The following is a 24,889-nucleotide window of genomic DNA, read 5'->3' as shown; positions in this document are numbered from 1 at the left end:
CGCCAAGCGTCGGGCACAACAGAATGGCTGACAACAACCACAACAGCATATATACTTACAGGTTTAAAGGCTACTTCTCCAAAATACAGCATTCCTTTATAACAAGCAACTTCTCTGGCTGGGATTCATGGCCATACCGACTCTTAAATCAGACGAGCAGATGCTAGGAATCTGGCGGCATCATCTCGGTAGTCGTTAAGACCGCCGATGTTGAAATTCCAATGTTGAACGTCCTCCCGTGTGAAAAACCTGATTCAGAAAGACGGCCAGCCCAGCACGGGAGAAGGTTTCTTTCTCTGCCGGCTTTCTATTTTCAGGAAGCTTTTAACAAGGGGAGGCATTTCTAAACGTGACCCTCTACCTGCAGTCTGAAACAGCACAGTCTATTCCACCTCTGCATTTCCACCCCGTCTGTCTAGATATGTAAATCAGGCTTCCTGCGTCTGTATTTAGCACAGAAGAGCCAATTTAAAAAGGGAGAACATACCGGCTTCCAGAAACTACTCATTACTCTAATGTCTAATTCACATTGTTTTGAGTGGGAAGGCACAATTTCAGTATTTCCCCCCCCCCCCCACATAACACACACACAAAATCTTTCCTTAACGTGTTCAAATATGGATCCTTTTCCGTGTTCTTCCTTCAGTCTTTGTGCGGTGGTGGTTTTTCTGTCTCTGAAACAAGCGTCTACTAATGAAGAAGAGTTGGTTCTTATATGCCACTTTTCTCTACCCAAAGGAGTCTCAAAGTGGCTTCCAATCACCTTCCCTTTCCTCTTCCCACAACAGACACCCTGTGAGGGAGGGGAGGCTGAGAGAGCCCTGAGATTACTGAAGAAGGAGGTTAGTTCTTATATACCATTTTCCTCTACCCGAAGGAGTCTCAAGGCAGTCTCAAGGTAACAGGTGATAACAGTAATGACAGTAATAACATTATAACAACAATAACTTAACATGATCATAACAATAACATTAGAAAATGGAATTGCAAGAGCCTCCGCTCAACTCTTACTGGGACCCAGTGGGTTAGGCAGATTGGTTTCCGTCGTAGTAGGGGGGGGGAGCTTGGGGGCCAATTGGAAGTGATGATTTGGGTCGACCTCAACCAAATGCCAAATGTTCACCCTTTGCACTTCCGCCAACAGAGGCCTCTTGGATGCATGTTGGTTGCCAGGTCTCTGGGACGATTAATAAAATCCAAACAATTGGCATTATTTTGGGCTGCTGCAGGTTTCTGTGGTGCCCCACCTTGGGATCTGCCGTTTCTTCCTTTTCCAGCTTCCAAAACTAGGCTTTGGGCTGTTTCCTCCTCTTGCAATGTAGAGGAGAAAAGGGTTGGACTAGGAGATCATTGTAGGTAACGGAACGTGGAAGCTTCCCAGACCCTCATAGAATCATAGAATCATAGAGTTGGAAGGGGCCATACAGGCCATCTAGTCCAACCCCCTGCTCAACGCAGGATCATAGAATCATAGAATCATAGAGTTGGAAGGGCCCATAGAGGCCATCTAGTCCAACCCCCTGCTCAATGCAGGATCAGCCCTAAGCATCCTAAAGCATCCTCTTGAAAGAGTCGGAAGTATCCCAGGCTGGCTGCTCTGCTCTCTGTATGCTGAGAGGAGAAGGTGAAGGACCATCTATGCTCATAAACTTCTTCCGTTCTCTCTGTCAACATTAGCCGATTCTCGAGAGGACACTAGGGCCAAAGGGGCATTTACTGTGCTGTACACATGCCCATCTGAAATATATATTTTGTATATATTAAACAAATTGATTGTGTGCTGTGGATCCTCCCATACAGCAGCGTTTTTAGGTCGTGTTTTTAGAATCAGTGCTTCGTTTGTAATGAAATCGAGAAATTCTGTTGATTTTAATTATATCATTCCGCATCTTCTCACCTATATTGCTCTTAATGCCAATAAAGGCTTCTGTGTCTATCGAGCTGCTTTGCAAAGGAACATGGCGGCAGACATTTCAGAAAGATTCTTTGCAGCAGCTTTATTATTATGACTTAATAAAAACCGCAGCCAAACAGCAGTTAAGGAGTGACAGAAATACGGGCTAGAGACAGGGGAAGGCTGCGAACGGAGTCGGCAAACCGGCTGAAATTGCCCTGGGATATAAAAAGGGTCAATAGCTTGGCAGAATCCCCTCCTGGGCATCTGAATCTTCCTTGCAGGAATGCAAGAGAGAAATGTCCAGCAAGAACAATAAATGTGTACGTGCCGTGATGGTTTGTTTCTTGTTGCGTCCCGGGCTGTATGTTCTGGACGGCCAAGGACTACTTGGTCGTGATGCTTTTCTAAGACTGCCCATGTTGCATTGACCCCCAACGAAATCAGAGTCCAGTGGCACCTTTAAGACCAACAAAGATTTATTCAAGGTGTGAGCTTTTGAGTGCAAGCCCACTTCTTCATATCCCCCAACGGGATGTGTTCTGTTTGGGATTTCTTTAATCAGGGCCAGTTTCAGTGCTGCTTGTTTAGCCCTGGCGGATGCCACAGCGATCTCTTTGCACGATCTTTGGGATGTGAGCATGGCAGATGCGTGCCTGTCCGCATCAGGTGTGTATCCCCCCCCCCCCATCCAGGCTTACGCCTGACCACATCATTGGGGAGTATCTACCGGAGGCGGCGGCTGCTTCCTTTCAAAACAGACTTGACAAACAGCAAAATAGCAGCGGCCAGCCATAAAATAAACATTTGCCGCATGGGCAGGGTTCCATCGTCCCAAAACACACACAAATGCAACCATAGGGCTTTTAGTCTGCTGGAACATGATGCCTTTGATGCTGCGTTTATGTCAGGAAGTCTCTGTGGAAGGTGGGCAGAGTGAGGCCAAACAGGAGCTGCCAACTCAGGGCGGTATTTTCGAGGCTTGCTTAAGATGGGCTTTGCACAGGGAACTTGGCTGCATCTGTTTGCTGGTTTTGTGACTCTTTCAGGTAGAGAAATGTGGCATATAAGAACCAACTCTTCTTCTCCTCCTCCTCCTCCTTCCTTCTTTCTTCTTCCTTTTCTTCCTCTTCTTCTTCTCCTCCTCCACCTCCTCTCCTTCCTTCCTTCCTTCCTTCCTTCCTTCCTTCCTTCCTTCCTTCCTTCCTTCCTTCCTTCCTTCCTTCCTATCTCTCTCCACTTCCTTCTTTCTCCCTCCCTCCCTCCCTCCCTCCCTCCCTCCTCCAGGAAATTAGACAAAGCTACTAAAATTATGATGCAAGTCTGCCAAATAACCCTAAGCATACCAATGAATCTGAAATATGGAGGGATTGGTAACCCTACTGGCACCTCAGCCTAGTGAGATGCCGGAAGGCTTCCTTCTTCTATAAAAAGAGAAGAAGGGGGAAAAATCAAGCAAGCTAAATCTTCCGGGGGTCTGATTTAACATGATTTAACATAAATACCCTGGTACCAACGCAAGTTGATTGGAAACAGCCTTAAGGTTTGGGAGACATTCCGGGTAGGCTTCTGATGTCAGCAGGATCCCAGAGAACCCAAAGGGTTAAGAGAAAGAGGGCCCCTTATTTGGCGACCCTAGGCGTTGTCTCTGCTTAACCCCACTTGAAAGATTGTACCCAGAATTAAACTCAGTGAGTCTTAAAGGTGCCTCTGCACTCAAACGTTGTTTTATGAGAAGCTGGAGTGAGACGGCCCGCGGATGACGGATGGTGATGTATTTGGCAAAGCTCCCGCATCTAATGGAGATATCCGACTGCACTGTAAAGCAAATGCTGGCAGGGGCTCATGGGAATTGTAGTCCATGAACATCTGGAAGACCACAGGTTGAGGATCCCTGCTGTAAAGCTGAATGTCTGACAAAGGGGGAAAACACAACATAAAAGCTGGAGCTCTTAATTAAACTAAGCAAACCGGAGTAGGATGAATCCTAAACTGGATGCCCACAGCCTTTTAAAAGTATAGGTGGAGAAGGTGCTGCTGTCAGCAGGTGTGTATGCGCACCAGAGTGAAAAATGACTCACATGGGAGTGACACGAAACACAACTATCCGGCTTGCCCACAGGGGGAAAAGCCAATGCTAGCGCAGCTGGCGTTTTGTTAAGTCTATGACCTGCTACATACGCAGTGTAAAAACACGGCTTGCAGGTATCCTGGCCCACGGAGACCTTGTTCTCTTCTGCTGGCCGGTAAGCCAAAGGCCAAGCTAAGCTTGGTACCAAATAAGTCTAGTTCAGGTGCCTGTTACCCTTCTCTCTCGTTGCCTCCCTGCTTCTGACCTACGGGGTCTTGAGCAGTCTCAATCTCAGCTAGGAATAAGAAGACAGGGAGAATTCATGCCTGTATCATCTTCGAGAAGACGGCCAGTCACAGGCTGCTGAAACGCTTGTGGCCTAAACAAGGAATTTAGCACACGCAAAAAAAAAAAAATGCTGTCCTAGAATCCATTAGAAGTTTAGTAATTAGAATATCTAGGGAAAGCTCATTTCCCTGGCACGGAATTGGTTTGCCCCATTTCTCTACAGCCTCCTTAGTTTTCAGGTGTTGAAATAGAACCTGCTTCGTAGTTTCTGTGACCCCTAAACCGCACTTTGCGATGCCTTCTGGCGGAGAAAAGCGGCATGTAAGAACCGACTCTTCTTCTAAATTCACATCCATCCGGGTTTGATTACCAGCTCCTCCACATGCAGCTCCTCCACATGCAGCCATCTGGGTGACCTTGGGCTAGTCGCAGTCCTGTTAGAGCTGTTCTGAGAGAGCAGTCCTGTCAGAGCTCTCTCAACCGCATCTACCTCACTACCCGTGGGCAGTGAAAAGAGGGGAATAAAACTAACCCTTCTTCTGTCAACAGTTGTAGCCCAAAGTAAAAATTATCAGAAGTGAAATTTCAGGCTCTATTTATCTAGTCAACAACTAGATCCAGTCCCATTGGGCACCCTAAGTACAAGTAAGATTAAGCAGCACATGGTGTATATGTGTGAAAAGTGCACCGTTCTGAGTGACAGAACGGTCCAGCCAGTTAAGCCGAAAGGATTAATGGTTTGACTGGGCCACTCAAATATCTAGCAGACATGAACCTCTCGGGCCTCTGTGAAATGGGCATGGGGGGTATTACGGCAGCTGTGGTGGTCTAGCAGTCTTGTGGTTGGGAGCGCCGACTTCTATTCTGGTGAGCCGGGTTTGATTCCCCGCCCCTCCTCCTCCTCCTCATGCAGACACCTGGGTGACCTCGGGCTAGTCACAGCCCTGATAGGGCTGCTCTGTGACTAGTCGCAGCCCTGATACGCTGCTCTGTCAGCCTCACCCACTTCACAGGGGGTCTGTTGTGGGGAGAGGAAAGGGAAGGCGACTGTAAGCCGCTTTGAGCCTCCTTCGGGTAGAGAAAAGCAGCATATAAGAACCAACTCTTCTTCTTCTTCAGTAATATCAGGGCTCTCTCAGCCTCCCCTCCCTCACAGGGTGTCTGTTGTGGGGAGAGGAAAGGGAAGGTGATGGAAAGCTGCTTTGAGACTCCTTCTAGTAGAAAAAAGTGGCATATAAGAACCAACTCTTCTTCTTCTTCAGTAATATCAGGGCTCTCTCAGCCCCACCTGCCTCACAGGGTGTCTGTTGTAGGGAGAGGAAAGGGAAGGCGACTGTAAGCCGCTTTGAGCCTCCTTCGGGTAGAGAAAAGCGGCATATAAGAACCAACTCTTCTTCTTCTTCAGTAATATCAGGGCTCTCTCAGCCTCCCCTCCCTCACAGGGTGTCTGTTGTGGGGAGAGGAAAGGGAAGGTGATGGAAAGCTGCTTTGAGACTCCTAGTAGAAAAAAGTGGCATATAAGAACCAACCTTCTTCTTCAGTAATATCAGGGCTCTCTCAGCCCCACCTGCCTCACAGGGTGTCTGTTGTGGGGAGAGGAAAGGGAAGGCGACTGTAAGCCGCTTTGAGCCTCCTTCGGGTAGAGAAAAGCGGCATATAAGGACCAGCTCTTCTTCTTCTGCATCATGTGTGTTGAAGGGCCTCTGACATAATGTGGCATACAGCTCTCCCCACCCTCATGAAAGGCTTGGAAAGAACAAAGTCCCTTAAAAGGCTATGAATGTTGGGGTTGTTTTTTTGTTTTGTTTTTTTTTTGCCTGCTTCTGTTCTGACTTCTCTGCCTTTAGGGTGACTGCAGCCGTCTGCCAAGGCCTTTTCGCCATTTCCAAAAGGAAAGCTGGGACTGAGCCTTAAGAGTTGGCAATTCGGTTGTTCCTGACAAGGAGTCCCATTCATACTTCAGGCTGAGTCGGATGAAAGGTACCCCTCCGCCGTTCCTTTTTCCATTGGGCTGCTTCTTTCGCAGTTCCTCTCCCCCTCCTTCCCTGCTTTCGTGCTCCTCCTTATCTGGGAAACAGTCGGATTTTAAATACCAGCCTAATAAGCTTTCCTGTTTTTATTTTTACATTCTCTGTCCCCCAGCGATATGCCACCTCGTCTTTCCCAGAATACATTCCCCCTTACAGATGCTTCCTGCTGGAGGGTCTGGGGGAAGGGCAAGGCAGGCAGAAAGAGCCTGGAAGATAAAATGTCAAGAGGGACCCTTCATAACGTGCTCCCCTTATTCCTGTGAAATTAAAATTAATTCTAATTAAGTGCAAGTTAACCTCTGTGCCGATTGCAAATGAGGGGGAATGTGCGATTAACTTACCTCGTGGTGTTAGAGGCTCCTTAAAATTACTTGGAAGCAAATTGTCACTGGGCATGTGGCTTGAATCCTTAATCCGTCTGTTCAGTTCCTGGCGCCGTATTCTGAAGCAACAGACCTCTGTTAAGTGCTGCTTTTTGTTCCTCGGATTGAAACACGCCTGGCCATCCTTGCGAAAAATGTCGGCTGCAAACTTGGGAGATCTTTGGAAGAAAACAGCATAGCTATCGGTCAGTGCTTTTGCTTTAACTTTAACCAGCTTGGTGTAGTGGTTAGGAGCGGCAATTTCTGGGTTTGATTCCCCGCTCCTCCACATATGACCTTGACTTATCACAGTCTTGATAAAGCTGTCCTGACCGAGCGGACATATCAGGGCTCTTTCAGCCTCACCCACCTCACAGGCTGTCTGTTGTGGGGAGAGGAAAGGGAAGGCGAATGTTAGCCACTTTGAGACTCCTTCGGGTAAAGTGACATATAAGAACCAGCTCTTCTTCTTCAGTAATATCAGGGCTCTCTCAGCCTCACCTCCCTCCCACGGTGTCTGTTGTGGGGAGAGGAAAGGGAAGGTGAACGTAAGCCGCTTTGAGCCTCCTTCGGGTAGAGAAAAGCGGCACCTAAGAACCAACTCTTCTTCTTCTTCAGTAATCTCAGGGCTCTCTCAGCCTCCCAGGGGAGAGGAAAGGAAAGGCGACTGTAAGCCGCTTTGAGATGCCTTCTGGTGGAGAAAAGCGGCATATAAGAACCGACTCTTCTTCTAAATCCACATCCAGTGTGAAACCGGAAATTTGAGCAGGCGTCTTGAGTCAACAGAGTGTTTGGTTTCCTGGATAATCCAGGGCATGAACAGTGCGGCTGCTTGCAAGTGTATCTTTCATCTAAAAACCCGATTAAGCCTCTGTGCTTTTCACCCTGTGACAGCAGCCTCTGAGAACAACCCCTGAACAAATGCGCATAAGCTCATGACAGAGCCAAGGATCAGCTTTCTCTGCTATAAGCTCAGCGCAGGAGTGGAGCGTCTGCAGCCTCAGCTCCCTCACCCAGGCAATAATTTTTATGAGCTGAGAGTAATCAGAGAGCTTTTGTCTCCCATGGCGTCGGCACATCTCTTTTGTTGCCCCTGGTCAAATACGTTGCTCCAGCTTTTGCAACAATATAGAAAATCTGTTTACTGGAGTTGAGTGTAAACATCCGCCCCCCCCAAAAAAAACAACAACAACAATTCTCCTTTCAAAATTTCTGTAAGCGAGGTGGGGGAAGGAGGTCCCGCCTTTCCCCTCCTGGAGGGAGACGTGGAATCAGGAAGGTGAACATCAGGTTGCTTCTTTGGATCTGTGCGATGTTGGGAATGTGGTTCTTTCCCCCTTGTGTTCGCTGCCTGCTTTTGTGCTAGTCAAATCATCTTTTTTTATTTTCAGGTTGGCCGATGTTTTGGTTTGAAGCAGCAAAGCAAAGGTTGAGTCCAGGGGATTCTTGGAGACAACAAAAGTTTAATTCTGGGGATAAGCTTTCGTGTGAATGGACACTCGATCAGATATCTTATTCCCAGGATTAAATTCCATTGCTTGTAAAGGTCCCACTGGCCTGAAGCTTTTAATTTTGCCATTGTTTATTTACTAGAATGTAGAAGGGTTCTTATGTGCCGCTTTTCTCTCCCCAAAGGAGTCTCAAAGCAGTTTACAATCGCCTTCCTTTTCTTCGCCCCACAACAGGCACTGTGAGGTAGGTGGGGCTGAGAGAGCCCAGATATTGCTGAAGAAGAAGAAGAAGAGTTGGTTCTTATATGTCGCTTTTCTCTACCTGAAGGAGTCTCAAAGTGGCTTACAATCGCCTTCCCTTTCCTCTCCCCACAACAGACACCCTGTGAGGTGGGTGAGGCTGAGAGAGCCCTGATATTCCTGCTTGGTCAGAACAGCCTTATCAGTGCTGTGGCGAGCCCAAGGTCATCCAGCTGGCTGCATGTGGGGGAGCAGGGAATCAAACCTGGCTTGCCAGATTAGAAGTCTGCACTCCTACACTTCTTTATTCTCGAAACACTCAAATCATAAACCACAATAAAAATGAAAAAAACATGGCAGAATATTACCCCACCAAACCCTGCCTCTAGAGCGGGGTAGACAGAGGGTTAAGTTGACTTCATAATCTTTGTTGGTCTTCAAGGTGCTATTGGACTCTTATTTTTGTTGTGCTAGTTTTGTGTGTTTTCCTAACAACAGAGCCAATTGTTTTGTCATGCGGACGTGTGTGCCATCTCCACTTCTCTCCCAGGAGCCTCCAAGTATGTGTTTGCCTTGCTCCCATTCCTATATTGACCACCCAAAACTGGACGTTACGTCTGCTTAATCCGGGAAGCTGCCAAAGAGGTGGGATGGGGGATAGTTTGGGGACTGGGGGAGCAAATTTTCCCATGGTTGCCCCTCCGCTGGGGGAAGGTGCTGCAAAATCACCAGGGTGGACGAAAACAGCCGTTTCCCGTCCTCCTCCCGATGTAAACAAAACAAAGCAGAACCGAGAATCGTGTGGCTTTTTTTCCAGGTCAGGGAGGCAGCCTGTCCCTTATTACAATGGCTGACAAACAGACCCCTGATGAAAGGAGAGAAATTGTGAGGATCGGGGCTCTTATTTTCAGCACACGTTATATTTTCATTACCGTTCCATTATTGTCTGGGTGCACAACAAAAGGGGTCTGCCTCACCAGCAGGGAAGGAGACAAAGAGAGTGGTCTTTATAATTGGGCCATACTGGGCCTAATAGAGAGGTCTTTCTTTCTGCTTTCAGCGAACAATCGTGAAGTAATATGCATCGTACTGGACGTGCAGTTTTTACTAGTGGGGGGAAAGGAAGTGTCTTCATTCACTGGCCTCCAAACCCTTCCTGTTTATTTTTTAACCAGTTCCACTCAACCGCCCCCCTCCTCTGCCGCCTGTGTTTCTTATATCTGCATAACACTTACCCCCATGAATATGAATAGCAGCACCACTCACACAGATTTAGAATGGGAATTTGAATGTATTAACTTCTCCACGCCACCCAGGTTTCCATGGCTGCTAGTTATCCCTGGTTCTTTCCAGCGCTTGTCCTTTTAAAAGGTGATTCTAGGTGCCGGTGATATAAAATCAGTTGGATTTGGGTGCGTACGGGAACGGCAAAGGTATGTATACCATGATTTGCCTTTGGTGCTTTTCTGGAAACCATGAGGATAGGATGAGAATGCAAATTCTTCCTCATCAAGGAAGGGTGATTTGTGGGTCACTACAGCGTAGCTTGGATAGCTCCTGGCTAACTTGAGCTGGTCCGATCTTGAATTGGCCTTGGTTACAGGGAGACCACCAAGGAAGTCCAAGACAGGCAATGGCAAACTAAAGGTAAAGGTATCCCCTGTGCAAGCACCGGGTCATGTCTGACCCTTGGGGTGACGCCCTCCAGCATTTTCATGGCAGACTCAATACAGGGTGGTTTGCCAGTGCCTTCCCCAGTCATTACAGCATGCTGGGTATTCATTTTACCGACCTCGGAAGGATGGAAGGCTGAGTCGACCTCGAGCCGGCTGCTGGGATCGAACTCGCAGCCTCATGGGCAGAGCTTTCAGACTGCATGTCTGCTGCCTTACCACTCTGTGCCACAAGAGGCTCTAATGGCAAACTATCTCTTTCCTTGAAAACCCTATGGGGTCACCTCAGGTTGACTACAGCTTGATGGCCCTTAACAGACCAAGCGTAGCTTCCATTTGCCCTCCGTAATCATTGGTTGGAAGTCACGGTGGGGTACGAAGAGTGGTCAAGTTGAGCGTATTTATACGGCCGCAGAGCGGAATACGGACATTTAAAACTTTTCGACGAGTAGATTTTTATAGTGTATAGAGAGAAAGCGACAGGAGGTTATAATGCTTAAAGGTATTGTACACCCTTCAGACAGGCTTGTATCACGTAGGCGCAGAATTTTGCTATGGGTAATGAGACCTGAAGTTTTTCGTCCATGAAGTAAGTCTTTGGTCCCTTCTGCTTCTGCTTGGTGTGGGGAGAGGAAAGGGAAGGCAACCGTAAGCCGCTTGGAGACTCCTTCGGGTTGAGAAAAGCGGCATATAAGAACCAACTCTTCTTCTTCTTCAGTAATCTCAGGGCTCTCTCAGCCTCACCTCCCTCACAGGGGGTCTGTTGTGGGGAGAGGAAAGGGAAGGCGACTGTAAGCCGCTTGGAGACTCCTTCGGGTAGAGAAAAGCGGCATATAAGAACCAACTCTTCTTCTTCTTCAGTAATCTCAGGGCTCTCTCAGCCTCACCTCCCTCACAGGGGGTCTGTTGTGGGGAGAGGAAAGGGAAGGCGACCGTAAGCCGCTTGGAGACTCCTTCGGGTAGAGAAAAGCGGCATATAAGAACCAACTCTTCTTCTTCCTCTTCCTCCTCCTAGACAAAAGGGAGCAGATAAGCTTGCTATGAACTAGAGCAGGGGTAGTCAACCTGTGGTCCTCCAGATGTCCATGGAGTAGCATTCCCATGAGCCCCTGCCAGCAAACGCTGGCAGGGGCTCATGGGAATTGTAGTCCATGGACATCTGGAGGACCACAGGTTTGACTACCCCTGAGCTAGAGTATGCCGAGGGCAACAAAAACAGAGCTGTTGAATCGTTTCCGCCTCCCTTCCTGGGCAGGGGCGCAATCTCTCTGAAACCGTTCTTTTGTGTCGGCCATCCAGAAAAGCCGTGGGCATGGCTGAGCGTTACTGAGAGGGGTCATGGTGTAGCTTCCTCGCCTCCACAAAGGAGCTTTCTGAGAAGATACTGTTTTTCTTGATGCTCTTGAATCTTCGTGGTTAATTATACATAGCAAACGGGATGCTTTGAGTCCTCCACGGATTGGGCAAAGCCCTTGACCAATCCAAACGGAGACCAGGGCCATTTGTGTGCAGTTTGGATTAGCGTGTCCTTGATGAGAGTCCCCGCTCAGACTTTGAGAGGAATGCATTGCATTCTGTAGACAGAAGTGCCCAAGGAAGCCGTTTAAATCCTCTAGGGAGAAGCAGTTGTACCCCAGACTATTTCCTCTGCCTTCAGAATGTTCTTTCTACCCTGCCTGATGCATTAAGTTGAAGCCCAAAGGGCATGTGTGTGTTCACATCTGTATTAAAAGCTGGGGAATGTTCCCAGCTTCCTTAATTTCCTTTGAGATCTATTTTAGCAACTGAAAATGTTTGCAGAATTTTCAGGCTGCTTTCTAGATACAGATAATTGGGATGGTTAATTTTTTTTGTCTCTGCTTGTGTGTGTGGTGGGAAAATGCTAGGGTTTGAGAACTCAGTTGGGTGGAAAGGCAGCATAAACATGACATGAACAACAAGAAGAAGAAGAGTTGGTTCTTCTATGCCGCTTTTCTCTACCCGAAGGAGGCTCAAAGCGGCTTACAGTCGCCTTTCCTCTCCCCACCACAGACATTCTGTGAGGGAAGGAAGGCTGAGGGAGCCCTGATATTACTGAAGAAGAAGAAGAAGAGTTGGTTCTTCTATGCCGCTTTTCTCTACCCGAAGGAGGCTCAAAGCGGCTTACAGTCGCCTTTCCTCTCCCCACCACAGACATTCTGTGAGGGAAGGAAGGCTGAGGGAGCCCTGATATTACTGAAGAAGAAGAAGAAGAGTTGGTTCTTCTATGCCGCTTTTCTCTACCCAAAGGAGCGTCAAAGCAGCTTCCAGTCTCCTTCCCTTTCCTCTCCTTACAATAGGCACCCTGTGAGGGAGGTGGGGCTGAGAGAGCCCTGAGATTACTGACATCATCCGGAAGTGGGGATTAGCCCTGCAACCAGACTGGATCCTTCTTGAGAATAAGACCCCACCTGAAAAGTAGGCTTGCCGTCAGGTGTTCCTCCGTGCTGGAGGCTCATTATGCACCAGGTTCGGAACTGATCTTTTTAAACAGCACGAGTGTGTTCACATCACGCTGCAGGGGACATCCTCAGGATAGCATCAGTGTTTGTTTTTCAGACTTGCGATTTCCTGTCCTTGTTAAGCCAAAGTGAGTTTGAACAGCGTGTTTGGGTGGGTGGTAATTACTGGATGAGGCACAATCTGGTGGAAGTCAATTAGCAGTCTCCATGCCTCTGATCAGGATGTGCATTTCCCTGGGGAACGAGCATGTGACTGTCTTTTTGAAAATCGCTTTTGGAACCCTTTGTTTGTTTGTTTGTTTGTTTGTTTGTGGGCAGATTCTTTGTACCTTCCTTGGCTGTTGGTTGACTTATTTGGTTGATTTGGTTGGTGCAGAGACGGTTGGCTTTTGGTGACTCCCTGATGCTAATGCTTTGCAAGGTGCTCATTCTTCTTCCACTTGATCTGGGGGCGCCTTCCTTCCTTCCTTCCCCCCTCCTCTTCCTTCCCTTCCCTTCCCTTCCCTTCCCCCTCCATTCATTCATTCATTCATTCATTCATTCATTCATTCATTCATTCATTCATTCATCTGTGTATTTGTCCACCTATTTCTGTCTTTATCTATTTATCTCTCTTTCTGTCTCTGTCCATCTGCCTATTTATCTGTCTTTCTACCTATTTATCTCTCTGTCTGTCTATTTATTTATTTCTTAGATTTTTACACCGCCCTCCCATACGGCTCAGGACGGTTTACATACAACGTCATGGGGTAATTTATGGAACGGCCTAAGCATAGGACATAGTCAGAAATAACATCAACAATAATCCAACAGTGGTTTAAATTAACATAATATCAATGATTTTGATCGGCAATAATATAACAGGAACGACAACTTCGATAAAAACCCGCAGAGAGGTCAGACTGATATAGACCGTGGAGGAGGTGTCTGAGGCGGGACCTGTGGATGTTTTGGGGTCGGCCGACCTCATGCAAATGCCTGGTGGAAGAGCTCCCTTTTGCGGGCCCTGTGGAATTGTGGGAGTTCGTTCCATTGTCTGTCTTTGGGTTGACTGCTTAGCATAATCCAATGGAAGAAGTGTGGGTGGATGGGCAATCTCTGCCTGTTTTTGCGAAGGGGTGCAAGGCCATCTGCTCTTTTTCAGAGGCGCCCTTGTTGTTTCTTTTATTTGTAGCCCACTGTAGAATCACAGAGTTGGGAGGGCCCTCCAGGGTTATCTAGTCCGACCTCCTGCAAAATGCAGGAAATTCGCAACTGCATTCTTATCGAAACCCAAGGTGGTTTTGATGGTCCTTTGTGATGAATATTGAGGACTGCATTAAGACTTGTAAATGGATTTATTATTGCTTAGCTTTCATGGCTTTATTGTAGTGCCATTTGGCAAATGGCTCGCAGCCCCGTGGTGTAAGAGAAAGGCAGGATGCAAATATTTTAACAAATTGCTGGTCCATGTTTACAGGGCTCCCCAAAGTCACATGCTGAACTTGGAATCTAGCTCTGGGCGTTGCTGCCTTCCCCTTTCTCCTTCTCCCCATAGAGGGCCCTGGGGATGAAACACAGGTTCGCAGTTACACACATGTAAACCTTGCTTCAATTAGGAATAAATGTCTCAACAGTAAGAATACTGAAAGCAAGTTAATTCTAGTTTGTATGTCGGTCTCTGGTTGGCTCTTGTTGTGATTTATTATTGCTCAACAATGAAAAGTTTGTTTTGGAAACTTTTCAGGATGTTGATACGTTTGGTAGACCTAACGTGTAATTGAAACTCCTGTTGCCGTATTGTATAGATGTGTGTTTGTGTTTGTATGTATCTGTGTATATGTATAGATAACCTTTCTACATAACACGTATCTGGGGACATATCCTGGTTTAAGCTGTAGACTTGCGTGCAACTGACTCTGTTGGATTGTACCCTGTTTGCCCTTCCAAACAAATAAAGGATCTACCGGTTAGGGTGAATGCTAGTTAAAAATTCTACAAAGCAGAGAAGATTTACACCCTGGCCTGGAAGCTGCCAAGCCTCAAATGCAAACAAAGAAGACCAGCCGGTCCACGAAGAGACGGATCTAGAATAAGGCACGTCAACCAACGGCGTAATAAACTGGTCTCAGATTCTTTGCACTAAAGGGAGACCCTGTTAGAATTACAATGGGGTTCTCCACTATAATTTAGAACTTGCAGCCAATTTGATATTCTATGAATGCGGTACATGTAGGAGCAGTTGTGATTGGTTTCACATTAGAGGGGCAACACTACTGATATAGTCACGTGCGTGGAAAACAAGTGCAGCTGCACACCTCATTTTAGCTGAGCTCCCTTTAGAATAAAGAACCTGACCCCATTACTTCTGAGATTTTACTTTGCAGAGGTGTTATTACACAACCTTTTGCCGTTCCTTTAACCTCAAATGCAAGCAGGCTGTCGGAGGCAACAGATTTCAGTAGCAGAAAAGATCTTAAAATTCAGTGCAAAGGCCTATATCTGTCAACTGTGATTGCAGCTCTTGTCACAGCAAGTTCCCGTGTTCGCTTACTTCTGTGAGAGATCAGGACGATCACATTGCTAGAAAGGGACACGTCAAACTTGTTGCAACCGAACAGAAATTGAGTCCAGTGGCACCTTTAAGACCAGCAAAGATTTATTCAAGGCTTTAGGATTTTAGTTCAGTTCTTTAGTTTTAGTTGACTTTAGTTTTAGTTCTCTTGTCTTTCTGATGAAAGAGTAATTGTGCTCCTCGTGAAGTGGAAATCAGAAGAAGAAGGAGGAGGAAGAAGGAGGAGGAAGAAGTTCTTACATCTCAAATGATCACTGTCCGATTGCCACCTGGGTCATCTTTTTTGTCTTCTAACTGTTCAGAAAATCAGGTTTTTCCAGGAAAAAGTGGAAGAGAAATGGCAAAGGGCCCTTTTGGTCACCCTCATCGTCCAGAGATACCAAACAAATACAGTTTACTCCATCCGCGACCGCTTCGGTTACGGCGGCCGTGGGAGGAAGGCTGCTCCGATCTAGCGTGAGATTTCCAAGTTGCAGGCCAAGCTGGGAGACCGGTTGCCTTCGAAATTTCCTTGCCCGGCAGCGAAAGGAACGGCTTATTTTTAGCAGACAAGGGGCAGAGAGCAAGCGTCATGCCATGAGAGGAAATTGCATTGCTGAAGTCCTGGCCTCCCCCCTTGCTCTCCTCAGGAAACTCACGCTTTGCTTGCCGAAACATCCGTATACAAAGAGTTTCTTGATGCTTTCCCTTTTTAATCCTTTCCCTGTGGGCAAGCAAACTAATACTCTCTGACATGCTTGAAGTGGGTGCAAAGCCTTCTTCCTCCATGTTGGCAGAACACAGAAACTCCGGACTGAAACGAATGCTCCCGCCCACCTTTCTCCCTGCGTGTTTTGGAGCCGGAGAATTGATTGCTTGCGTGTCATGAGAATAGAGACATTTGCATGTATGTAGTTTATTATTTGGGGGGGGGTTGTTTTTAAGATGCTGTGGAATGTGTGCTGCCGGGAGGGGCTGTGACTTCGTGGTGGCGCTCGGCAAGCGCAGCGTCGCAGGCTCAATCCCTGGCGTCTCCTGTTTAGAAAGATTAGGTAGGAGGTGGTGCGAAAGATCTCTTATCGGCAAGGCTGTACAGCTGCTGCCAGTCTGAAGAGATAAGACTGACCACGATAGACAGACGTTACGGTTCAGTACAAAGCAGCTTCCTGGGTTCTTAGAACATAAAGGCCTGTATTTTATTAAAAGGCAATAAGCCAGTGGTGATTCCCTGTAGCTTCTCTCTCCCTCTCCCTTTCCCTCTCCCTTTCCCTCTCCCTCTCTCTCTCTGTCTCTCTGTCTCCGTCTCCCTCTGTCTCTCCCTCCCTCCCTCTCTCTTTCTGTTTCTCTCATTCTATCTGTCTCTGTCTCTCTCTGACTCTCTCTCTGTCTCTGTCTCCCTCTCCCTCTCTCTCTGTCTCTCTTTCTATTTCTCTCATTCTTTCTGTGTCTCTCTCTCTCTCTCTCTCTTTCTCTCTTTTTTTGCAGCTGTTGATGTCGAAAATAAGACCTCAGTGCAAATCACAGTTAAAGTGGCAGGTTAATTAGAGCTGATCATGAAATCCAGGCCAATATTTTGTGTTTTACTTTGGGAAATTTTCAAACTGACCTCATCCTGGTCTAGAAGAAGGCATTGGGATTTCTGAGTCATGGCTTGGCCTTGTGTATTTAGAATATCTTGGGAAGGTAAGAGTTCCTGGCTGCAGTCCTTTTGCTCTCGCCTGTGGATTGTGATTCTGACTGGCAGGCATTGCTTTGTCTGAAAATGTACATTTTGTCATTTTTTTTTATAACACCCTTGCAGAGTTGACCCTGTACAGTGTGTCATTTCAGGCGTCAGGAATATGTCGTATATAAACTGCCTTTAGATTACTACAATAATTTGAAAATGGTCTTTGTTGTCACAGGGTTTGTATTGCAGAACGTGCATCACATTAAAAACCGGGCAACTTGCCTAAAACCATGGCTGGGTTGAGGTGGGGGCGGCAGGAGAGCAACTTCGACAGCTGAACCTGTATTTGCTTTGCCGACACTTTGATTATCTGTCCTTTCAGTCGTAATGTAGCCTGAAAGCCAGGCTTGTCCTGGGACTGCGAGGCTTGCTGGGGCTTTTGACTCGGAGACAAACAGAGAGCAAAAATGTTGGGAGTGGACTAGCCTATATATAGAAAATGAAGCCAGAGCGGCTGTTTTTCAGACTCCCTTTTTTCCGTGCAGTATTTGTCCACACTCATTTGTTTCTTGAACTAATGATTTGAAAGGGGCGTCCAGTGAGAACCAGTCCCATTACTGAGATGATAAATAAAGCCTCCCTGGCAGGTTTATCAGTCTTAGACTCACCGTCCAGAGTACACAGAACTGGGCAGGGGATGTGGCCTGTCGCAAAGGACTCCTGCGGCTGTGGATATGCTTTATAGACTGGACATCTAAACTATTTGTCTTGGTGCTTTCCAGCCGAAGCTGTTGGCAGTCTGTAAGGATGGAGAATGTCGCCAGAAATGGCCGCAAAGCTTCTCTCGTGCATTACAGAGATGGAAAAGGGAACAGGATTCATGCAATTCCTTTCACGTTCTTTCAGTTAGTTATTAGGGGGTGGCAGGTTACAGTGGATGAGCGAGAGGGTTGTGAGAGTCCTGCATAGTGCAGGGGGTAGGACTAGATGACCCAGGAGGTCCCTCCCAACTCTATGATTCTATGATTCTATTCTATTTTCTCTTTATGTGCATCACAGCTAAGGCACACCTGCTCACCATCTCAACATCTGCACGGATTGTTTCAGAGTGTCGCTTGCTTTCAAGGTTGTGGATTCCATAAACTGAACAGCTTAGTCGGCCGTGTACTCCCCTGTGTTTCTGAATATTATTGCTGAGGTGGTGGCAAAGTAGGAGGTTTGCAGCCAGCGCCTTGCACAGCTGGTTTCAATGGGGCACCTTTGCCCAAAAGAAAGACATTGACTGCTTGGCTAAAGGTAGATCCAAGCGGGTCTCCGTTTTGGTCTGAAGCAGCCCACCAAAAATGGAGCCCAATCACACCTTTAAGACCAACAAAGATTTATTCAAGGTGCCATGACTGTTTTGTCAGGCGTTGCTGAAGACTTTGTGGTTGTCTTCACAAAGATGGAGCTGTTCCCATTGTGTCCCACGCAAGATATGCAGCTCACACATAAGAGGAAGAGTTGGTTCTTCTATGCCGCTTTTCTCTACCTGACGGAGTCTCAAAGCAGCTTACAGTCGCCTTCCCTTTCCTCTCCCCACAACAGACACCCTGTGATGTGGGTGAGGCTGAGAGAGCCCTGAGATTCCTGCTTGGTCAGAACAGCTTTCTCAGGGCCTTGGCAAGCTGAAGGTCTTCCAGCAGGCTGCATGTGGAGGAGCAAGGAATCAAGCCCAGCTTGGCAGATTAGAAGCTGCCGCTCATAACCACTACACCATGCTGACATTCTGAAGTTCTCTCTCATTGGCATCTCAGAAGCAAAAAAAGATCCATAAATGTTTATACAATAGAATTTACTTTGATTTTATTTCTTTTTATTTCATATTTATACTTATGGGATTTATATTCCCCCCCCCCCATCTTTGAGAACGCAAGGCAGATCAAAGGCCCTTGCGTAACAAAGCAAAACTATGAAAGCTTTCAAGGATTTTTTTTTCAAAAATGTAATATTTAGTTATTCATTCGACGTCCGTTGCCTCGAGAACCGTACCAGTAGCATGTGAGAGACGCAAATCTTTTGAAATGATAAATAAGTTATATAAAAAATTAAACAGAACAAGGATAAAAACATTAGGCCCTTGAAAAGACTTCCCCCAGATTTCAGTAAAGACATAAAGAAACTCATTAAATTGTAATACCTTTGATATATTTAAAATTTCAGCGACTTAAAGCAGCTGCCAGCTGCCGTAATCTAGGGTTCTGTGAACGATTCCACATAAATGGCTTTATTTTATTTATTTCATGACATTTATGCTTGTCCTGCATAGGTTTTGGCCGAGAAGCCAATTAGAGATAGGGCCATCTTGGAGGCAGAGCTGCTGCTAAGGATGAGGGAGTGGGGAACGGATTCCCTTTGGGCTGGATATCAAACCTTCTCAAAGGTTTCGATCGCAGAAGGATCTGAGCTTTGGAAAGCCTGTGTCAACGAAAGGACTGCACAGACGCTTAAGAATAACTACAGTGGTGATCTGTTTCCCCTGTGGCATCAGGAATGTGGTTTAAGCCGCAGTTGATAAGATTGACTTAAGCTTGCTTAGCTGAATTTGACCTCTGGAATGCTACTCCAGCTAGGCCTCAGGTGCTCAGAATGATGACCACTATCTATGGCTGGCCAGCCAGCTGCAAGAAGAAGAAGAAGAGTTGGTTCTTATATGCCGCTTTTCTCTCCCGAAGGAGGCTCAAAGTGGCTTCCAATCACCTACCCTTTCCTCTCCCCACAACAGACACCCTGTGAGGGAGGTGAGACTGAGAGAGCCCTGATATCACTGCTCTCAGAACAGCTTTATCAGTGCCGTGGCGAGTCCAAGGTGGCTGCATGTGGGGGAGCGCAGTTTCAAACCCGGCTCGCCAGATTAGAAGTGCGCTCCTAACCACTGCACCAAGCTGGCACTACAAGGAGCAAATCTGTCTCCCATGCTTCTGTCTTTTCAAGCCTTGAAACGTTCAGTTTGAAGAAGAGCCATAGCAGGCTTGCAAGCTTACGCGTTATTTTGTGGTAATTTGGTTGAATAAAAAGTATTGCAGTCTTTTTGTTACTGTTCTTGTGATTTTGCACAAAGCCATATGGCTGCACAACTTTTTTCCTGGGATCTAGGATGACACATTTCCGATTTATGCACAGGTTCTTGAGGAATGTCGAAATGCAAATGGGAAACTTGATTTAAAGCAGCAGTATATTGTTGACAAGAGCCTCTTGTGGCGCAGAGTGGTAAGGCAGCAGACATGCAGTCTGAACCTCTGCCCATGAGGCTGGGAGTTCGATCCCAGCAGCCGGCTCAAGGTTGACTCAGCCTTCCATCCTTCCGAGGTCGGTAAAATGAGTACCCAGCCTGCTGGGGGGTAAACGGTAATGACTGGGGAAGGCACTGGCAAATCACCCTGTATTGAGTCTGCCATGAAAACGCTAGATGGCGTCACCCCAAGGGTCAGACATGACTCGGAGCTTGCACAGGGGATACCTTTACCTTTACCTTTACCTTTACCTTTACCTTTACCTTTATATTGTTGATGGCCTGGGGTGTGTGCGGCTCTGGGATGCTGTAAGTCGCTCTTACTAAACCACAGATGTTTCTCTGGTATCTCTTCCTCCCTGCTCAGGCTTAGAAGGCTCTCTAATGGGCTGCACAGTCAGAGATGAGTATTGCTTCTGTACCCCACCAAGCGTGGCCAACTTCAGGTTCAGAAATACCGGAGGGACAGACCAGAACCAATGGGATGAAATTGATTCCAAAGTAATTCTGTCTAAACATCCGGAAGAAGTTCCTGACACTTAGAGCGGTTCCTCAGTGGAACAGGCTCCCTCGGGAGGGGGTGGACACCTCCCCACCCCATTTTCCTCCTCCTCCTCTGTGCTGCTTCATGTAAGAGCTGGCAGGAGGTGCGCTATGGAGCTGAGGGAGGATGAGTTGGTGGAGAATGAGGAAGGCCAGCTGTGAGCAGCACCCCTCACCCTTCCGTCTGCTGGGAGGACAAGGGAAGCCAGCTGGCCGTGCTCTGCCATGGTGCATAGTGCTCCCTGCCCTCCTGGCTTCCAACTGGCGACAGAGCATGGCTGGGCACGCTCTGCTGCAGCACACAGTGCTCCCTGCGCACAGTCCTTGCACTGGATCCAAGTGTAGTAGCTCTCAGCTAGGCACACCCGCCTCCAGGCAGGACCTAGAGATCCCCTGGAATTACAGCTCATCTCCAGACTATGGAGATCAAGTTCCCTGGAGAAATTGCCTACTTTGAAGGATAGACTGTGTGGCGTTGGCCACAGTCCTCTCCTGCATGAATAGCTGAACCCTTTCCTCCTGCCATTTCTGCTGCGGGGTCTACTAGAAGAGATTCTGAGCGGTGGGAAAGGGAAGGAGCCAATGGGGGAAGTGTGGCAGATCCAGTTCTTCCCTTCTGTTCTTTTTCCATCGCATGCAAATTCAACAAGGCCACTGTAGACCAGGAAGATAAACAGAAAGTCGCTCGAACCTCCTGACTCCTCCTGGGGTTAGCGATCTATCCAGGACTCTGGGGTAACCCTGGTTTGAGAATGACTGCTTTAAGGACTAACAAAATTCACGTCAATATAAACCATCAGACGAAGGCACACTTTCTGTGGACGTTCAATGTCCCGTGTCTTTATTAATACAAATGGGTTTAATTTATATTTTCAGTGTTTCTGTGTTGAATTTATAACAGCTGCTGAGCTTACTAGACTGCCGAGCTGTAAATGGGGACTTAATGTGCCTGGTGAAATTAAAGTCAAAGATATTGCGGTTAGGTTTCCCCGGCGTTCCGTAGGGCGTGTCAGTTTTTAGCTACAAACCGAGGACTTACTTCGACTTGATTGTTCTTGGCCTTCGAGGCGCATATGTAATTTTCTCCGAAACATAAAAACAAGAGCTCAAAGACAAGCAGCATCTCTGTTCAGTGCATGATTTTCTTTAGGCGCTCTAAATCAGGGGCAGTCAACCCGTGGCCCTCCAGATGTCCATGGACTACAATTCCCAGGAGCCCCTGCCAGCGTTTGCTGGCAGGGGCTCCTGGGAATTGTAGTCCATGGACATCTGGAGGACCACAGGTTGACTACCCCTGCTCAAGCTCCGTAGCATGGGCTGAAAATTCAACATAGATGCCTTTAATGGTTCGTTCGGGTGGGAAGCCAAGATGGTCCGAAGTAGCCAAACAAAGTTTGAATCCAGTGGCATCTTTAAAACCAACACGGATTTATTCAAGGAATATAAACTTTGGTGTGTGTCGTGCCCTTGGACTCAAACTTTGTTCTTAGTGGTTCACTGATAGTTTTGTCAACACTGATTCGGTTGTTGAAGCATGGTGGTGGTGATCTAGCTATGGCAGTGGTTCTCAACCATCCTAATGCATGACCATAGAATCATAGAGTTGGAAGGGGCCACACAGGCCATCTAGTCCAACCCCCTGCTCAACGCAGGATCATAGAATCCTAGAATCCTAGAATCATAGAGTTGGAAGGGGCCATACAGGCCATCTAGTCCAACCCCCTGCTCAACGCAGGATCAGCCCTAAGAATCCTAAAGCAATATATTTTAATATAGTTTAATATAGTTCCTCCTGTTGTAGTGGCCCCCCAACCATAAAATAATACAACTGTTCTTTCACAGAAATTAAACCAAAACTGACCAATGGCGTGAAGATCCATTGTTTAGGATTGTATATAAATTGTTTCCCCCCCCCCCCCCCGGGGTTTCTCAGTTCAGTTCTGCCGATCTCGCTCTTTTCCGCTGCTCCAGACAGACGAACGCTTTGTCTCGATCTACCTCGCAAGGCTGTTGTGTGGATGGCAACCCCCTCCCCCCAGCCAAGCTGCTTGCCCTGCCGCAACCCCTATGAAAGGGGTCCCGACCCCCAGATTGAGGACCACTGAGTTATGGGGTCATAGAACCGGCAAAGCCTTTGGCACAGGCTTTGCCTCTATGAAAGGGGTCCCGACCCCCAGATTGAGGACCACTGAGCTATGGGGTCATAGAACCAGCAAGACATTTGGCACAGGCTTTGCCTCTATGAAAGGGGTCCCGACCCCCAGATTGAGGACCACTGAGTTATGGGGTCATAGAACTGGCAAAGCCTTTGGCACAGGCTTTGCCTCTATGAAAGGGGTCCCGACCCCCAGATTGAGGACCACTGAGTTATGGGGTCATAGAACCGGCAAGACATTTGGCACAGGCTTTGCCGTCCTTTGTGTACTGAGCAGAAGAAAGAAGATATTGGCCTCTCTCCGTCCCCCGATGGAAAGTGCCCCGTGTAATTTGCTTTGCACTCCTTGCTCTCGCTCCTGATTTGAAGCGACAGATGATTAAAAATAGCCGGAGTGCTCAAGGAACGTGTCTGATTAGAGGCGATTCTGTTTTCCCGGTACATTGAGATTTTCACTTTGCGGATCCCAGCACACCCAAACTGTACTCTTTCTCCTTGGCCGCGAACATTTGCAACCGCACTCGATCCTAAAGAAGCATCCATCCTGCTGTTTTGCAAGCGGGCGTCGTGCATGAAATTGGGAAGGCAGGTTTTCTTGCAGGGATTCAGTGGTGCCGTGCCTTATGTAACGATTGCTTGGTTGCTTAGCTTTGCTTAGACATTCGTTAAGACCTTTTGGTTCATTCTGTAAGCTCTCTTTAGTCCTCTGGGACCGCGGCGCCTTTTTATTCTTTACGAAGTCTACTTATTGGCATATATCGTTGAAATGATTGCTGGACCTCATCGGAGGAGAGACACACGTCTTTCCAGACGGCCTGTGTCGTTTCTTGTTGAGGATCAGGGTGCGTTATATCTTAGCAACAACAATGGCCTCGGCCACGAACATAGCCACGGCCTCATGGGCCAGCTCAAGAGCAAAATCCACCTTCCGGTTGTTACCAGAATTGTGCTTCCACGTATCCTGTGACACGAGTGTATCAAGCCATGGGGAAATAGCAGAGGAGAGGGCGGTAACTTGGCGTTTAAGGATCTATTTTGCCAATGTTTTACGAGGTAATTACGCCCTTAATAACTCACGGCAGACAACATAGGTGAATTGTAAAAATAAGAAGAATAGTCTTGATTGAGAAGAAAATAATAAGAAGCATAAATATATTTAACGCACTAACGGGCATATAGAGAAGAAATGGGTGGGAAAAGGGGGTCCAGAGTAATTACCTTTTCTGAAGAGTAGATAGGTGAGAGAAAGCAGGATGCACGGGGGAGCGGGCAGGGTGTTCCGGATGAGTCCCATATCCAAAATACACGAGGGGGCTTGCTAAAGCCACTGTTTATATGGGGTTTTGGGGAGGGGGGCCCTATGTGCTGTAAGCCAGGTATAAGGCAAGTGGAAATTTCCACTGGACCAGGTGGTGGGCAACCGTTGGACCAAGCCAGAGACGGCTCTTGATGGCCTTATACAAAAGGAACCATCCTAGAGATGGGGCTATCTATTGACTGGCAGAGCGGCCAGGTGTGAGGAGTCAAAGACATTGGCCAGGAGCCCCAGTTCTGGCCAGACCACGCTATCAGCAAAACTGTAGGGAGTCCAGAGGCACCGGGAATTCCAACCTGTAGCAGAGGACAAGCCGGGGCAGGTCCTGGTTTCCCAGATGGATTCTGCCCTAGCAGTGTGTCTGGTCAGGGTGTTTCAGGGTGTTCCTGTCTGGCTTGCTCCCAAGCCTAGACGGTTATGGAGTGCCGTGTGCCAGCATGCGAGGCAGGGGTGCAGCCATAGGTAACACTACCCGTGCTGTCTCTAATACGGCTCTGCCGTGGGAGAATAACTGGAAGAGGGACGGTTTCACGGTTTCAGACAGGGAAACAGGAAGAGGGAGAATTTTGACCTGGCCCCCCCAGCAGGGCCTGCAAAGCGGCAATCTTCCGCCCAGCAGTTGACTGAGGTCAACCAAGCCACTGTCTTCTGTTGCCCCCCCCCAAGAAACCCCTCCCCGTGAACACAGCCTGGCTCGACCACCCTATGGACTGTAGTCCACAGGATAGCGTTATTGTAATTTGCCGTTGAAACAGTATGAAAACGTTGCGAGAGCTCTGCTCCTATTGTCCCATTCACGTGACGTCACGGATTTGCTCTGTACTTATCCTCCTCTTCTGTGTGAGCTGCTCTGAGCTGCAGGGGAGGGCGGTAGATAAAGGTAAAGGTCAAGGTATCCCCTGTGCAAGCACCGA

General features: G+C 47.6%; 1 protein-coding gene across 15 annotated transcripts in view; it reads left to right on the top strand.

Moving 5' to 3' along the window:
* Nucleotides 1-24,889, top strand: part of LOC143827135 (ankyrin repeat and fibronectin type-III domain-containing protein 1-like) — a 258,996-nt gene that overhangs the window by 16,010 nt on the left and 218,097 nt on the right. The window contains exon 5 of one of the 15 annotated variants that reach the window (XM_077316440.1): nt 6,101-6,233. The exons of 11 other annotated variants lie outside the window; for them this stretch is intronic. The gene's annotated coding sequence lies outside the window, so the exon portion shown is untranslated. Of the gene's footprint in view, nt 1-6,100; nt 6,234-6,743; nt 6,852-15,689; nt 15,930-16,207; nt 16,706-24,889 lie in introns of those variants that run through there. 3 more of the 15 variants (XM_077316443.1, XM_077316444.1, XM_077316445.1) reach the window with 3 other exon arrangements.

Source organism: Paroedura picta, chromosome 17 (genome assembly GCF_049243985.1).
Source record: "Paroedura picta isolate Pp20150507F chromosome 17, Ppicta_v3.0, whole genome shotgun sequence".
NCBI classification, from domain to species: domain Eukaryota; kingdom Metazoa; phylum Chordata; class Lepidosauria; order Squamata; family Gekkonidae; genus Paroedura; species Paroedura picta.
This window is presented reverse-complemented; position numbering and strand designations above follow the sequence as displayed.